This window comes from Budorcas taxicolor, chromosome 2, assembly GCF_023091745.1.
Source record: "Budorcas taxicolor isolate Tak-1 chromosome 2, Takin1.1, whole genome shotgun sequence".
Taxonomy (NCBI): Eukaryota; Metazoa; Chordata; class Mammalia; order Artiodactyla; family Bovidae; genus Budorcas; species Budorcas taxicolor.
Window position 1 is genome coordinate 178141845 of NC_068911.1, and position 4159 is coordinate 178146003.

Below are 4159 nucleotides of genomic sequence, written 5' to 3' on the forward strand. Positions count from 1 at the left end.
CCTCTTAGGTGACGTCAAGGTCAGAGGGGACCTTGGAGATCATCTAGCCCGGGGCATCTCATGAATCACGGCTGAGCCACATGACATTCTGGAGCTGGGTGCACAGCTGCATTTGTGGGTATACGCATTAGTGTCCAGGACTCTGTCAGAATCTCAGAAGGATCCTTGCCTCTGAAATTGTAAGATGCCCTGAGTCCATTTTACAGATGGGGAGGCTGAGGCCCAGAGAATGGAAGCCACTGGTCCAAGGGTAGCCTTCTGATGGGGGCAGAGCTAACCTGGAAGCCAGGTTTCGCTCTTCAGAGAGGATCGTCCGTGCAGACTGAGAGCCCACACTAAGCAAGGGGACCGCATCGTTCCTTCCTCCCGGGAACCCCTGTCAGGGTCCTGGATTCCTCTAATCCGCATGGATGCCATTGGCTTTGAATCAGTCACTGTCCCTCTCTGAACCTCAGACTGCTCCTCTGAAAACTGGAGAGCTCACAGCAGCACCTCGAACGGTGGTGAGAATAAAACAGAACGGCAGCGTGGCGGGTGCCCACACTGTCCCTGGTGTGGGGCGAGCCCTCCAAACGTGTTCACCACAGAAGTAGCCTGGGTTCATTTTCGCCATCCTCCTCCCAGGCTCCCTGGCTGCTGCCCCCATGGAGCGCTTGGCTGTCCACACCCCCCCTTCTCCTTATGCCATCTTGGCGGCCAGCACAGTGTAGGGCATTGCAGAGCTGTCCTGACATGCTTTTGACTTGATTGGGGTCCAGGGGAAATCAACTTGCTTTTCTGGCCCAGGCCTCAGTTTCCGCATCTGTATAATGGGTAGGTTTTGGAGCTCCGCAGGCCCTCTTGGCTCTGACACTATATGCCGTGCGATGGATGGGCCTGGTGCCCCTGGCACCTTCCAGTGTGTGCTGCCCTCACAAGGGGCCTGATTTCTGTCTGCAGACCATGAGTCATGTCCTCTGTGTGTCCCAGGTATGGCCCTTGTACCCTGCCCAGCCCTGCCACGTAAGTGGGGGCAGCTAGTGACCTCTGGACGAACAGCTTTCCCGGCCACTCTTGTCCGCCACGACCCCACATCTGGAGGGCTCCGGTTAACTTTGATACTGTCTTACTCTACCATCCCCTTACCCCCAAGCTTTGCTAAATAACCTGACTTGGCTGGGAGACTCCAGAACATTCCAGGGCCACCCAGCAACCAGCATGTTTACTTCCCCCCTTCAAACGGATGCACACACTCGATGTGCCTGGAAGTGGTCCTTCCCCACACCTTGGCCTTGAGGTGGGACCTGCACTGGGGGAGGCTGGCTCCCCCCAGCCCAGCCTCATGGTGGGCATGGCAGTGACAGCTCCTGCGGGCAGAGCACACAAAAGCCAGGTAGCAAGAGAGCTGGAGGCTTGGCAGCCTGGGACCGATTTCTAGTGCTCGGTGGTTAGGACTCTGTGCTTTCACTGCTGTGGATCTGGGTTCAGTCCTTGGTCGGGGAACGAAGATCCCACGAGTTGCACAGCACAGCAAATAAATTCTAGCGTCCACCACTTATTAGATGTGTGATTTTTGGCAAGTTGCTTAACTGCTCAGCCTCAGTTTCCTCATTTAAAAAATGGGAGTAAAAATGACTGCTTGGCGGGGTAGTTGCACAGACTAAATGATCCCGTACAAATAAAGTGCTTGACACCATGCCTGGCATATACACCCCAGGAAGGACGCTATTTAGTTATAATCCTCCTGATTTCCCAAGAGTCTGGCAGGGCAAGGGGCTGTGGTCTCAGCGGCTCCTAGAAGGCCACCACGGACCCTATTCCAAGGAGGCCAGTGTGGTTTGGGGTACGTGGAACAGAGGTAAGCAGAGGGAAGAGCAGCTGAGCTGGGGCCGGGCTGGGGAGGCCTTGAACGCCAAGGCCAGGGGCTCAGCCGTGGTCCTGCAGCAGTACGGAGTCCCGGGGGCGCTGGGGCCGAGGAGGGAGAGCCTCGGAGCTGTCCTGCAGGGGCTGAAACTGTCAGGGTGAGGCAGACGGAGAGGTCCGGACAGGAGGTGGTGAGGGTGTGAGTTTGGGATGAGGCAAAAGGGGAGGGGCCTGGAGAGAGCCAGCAGGACACAGGTGCGTGAGTGCTGGGGCTTTGACTGCTGACACGCGGGGTGGATGTGGGCTGTCCAAAGAGGGCCTCTCCACTGTGCAGACGAGGACACTGAGGCCAGAAGGAGGGCAGAGCCAGGCCCAGAGCCCACGCCTCCAGGCTCTTCCTTTCATTCTCTGGGTCAGGTCTCCTCCTCCGTCCACTGGTTTACCGGAGAGGGTGACGGACAGCCCGCAAGTCACACAGCAAATCCCGCATCTTTCCACAGCACCAGGGGGGCTCTTCCTTTTGTTTTCAGTGTCTGTGGTTGACTAGCCCAGGGGAGGTCAGGGGTGCAGGAGTGGGCGGTCCCTCTGGAACTGCTACAGGCACAGCCAGCATCTTTCAGGGTAACTTCGGGAAGCTTCGGGCGCTTTCAGCTGGGCTCACTGGCAGCTCACTTCCTTACAAGAAAGGACACTCTCGCTCTTCTGGCCAGTTCACCTTTCCCCAGGGTTTGCTGTGCGTCCTGCAGGCCACGTACGCCGTTTCACCTAATTCCCACACTGATCTCATGAGGCTAGAATTATCAGTCCTGTTTTGGAAGGAAACAGAGACTCAGAGAGGTTGAGTAACCTGCCCACAGTCGCACAGCACACAGAGCAGATGTCCCGTCCAGGCCGGCTGGAGTCAGGTTCCCTCGAGGTTCCCGGAGTGTGGACGCATGCTCCAGCAGGAGCCAGCCAAGGACGTAGGTCTGCTCCTGGGGGCCCAGTACTGGTCCAGGCGGAAGGGGCACTGCAGGCAGAGCGGAAGCAGTGTCAGTGAACTGGGGCCATGCAAGGCTTCTAGGAGGAGGCAAGGCTCCAGCGGACTGTGGAAGGAGCGGCAGGACTCGGCGGGGTGCGCAGCGGGACAGTGCTGGGCTTCCGATCCCTGCTGTGTTCCTTAGAACTTCCTCCCGCCATGATCCTGGGCCCCAGGAGCCGGGTTCGGGCCTGTGACAGAGCCGTTCCTTCTGGGCATTATAGAGCAGGCCCTTAAGAGGCGTGTGCATTGTTGGGACTGCTGCTGCTGCTGCTAAGTCGCTTCAGTCGTGTCCAGCTCTGTGCGACCCCATAGACGGCAGCCCACCAGGCTCCCCCATCCCTGGGATTCTCCAGGCAAGAATACTGAAGTGGGTTGCCATTTCCTTCTCCAGCATTGTTGGGGCTAGAAAGGACCAAAACAGCACTCAGCGGACAAGGATCTCGGATCCAAGCAGGTTCCTGGTTTGCTGGAGCTCTCTTCCTCTATCTTATTCCTTCGGGGGAGTCACCATCAACGTTAGGAATTTTTAACTTTCCTTTCTGCCACAACGCCTGCCCCTGGGTGCTGGATCGACAGGGGGACACCCTCTGCGGAGCTGACTGATGGACTGTTGGGCTGACAGAGGCCCACCCCCTAAGCCCCCACCCCCAGCCTCCCAATCTCTTGCCTGCTGTTGTGCTGCGTTTATCAAAAGCCAGACCCTCAAGACTGCCCTGGTGGTCCAGTGGTGAAGAACCTACCTTGCAGTGCAGGGGACGCGGGTTTGATTCCTAGTTGCGGATCTCAGTTCCCACATGCCGCAGAGCAGCTAAGCTGGAGTGCCACAACTGGGCCCCCGCACTGCAACCAGAGAGTCTGGTGCTGCAAGGAAAGATCCAAAGCTCCCACATGGCTCAGTGACGGTCCCGCCTGCTGCAACCAAGACCCAACACAACCAAACAAACAAATAAATATATTTTTAAAAGCAAGGCCCTTTCAATGTAACATGGCATGGAGGTTAAGAGCCAGGCCTTGAGGTTTTGAACCCCAGCTCGCTTGGTTGTACAACTGACAGTGAGTTTCTTAGCTTCTCTGCCTCAGTTTCCTCATCTGTGAAATGGGGTTGGCAACAGTCCCAGTTATTGTGAGCAGTAAATGAGATGGGGGATGACGAGCTCTCAGGGTGATGCCTGACTCTTAGTATTGGGGCTGCTGTTTTAGAACAACTACGATGGGTCAGGTGTGAGATACAGGACCACGTACCAGCCCCAGCTGGGTCAGGCTCAAGCGTGGGCTTCATTGCCCCCCTGCTCTGTC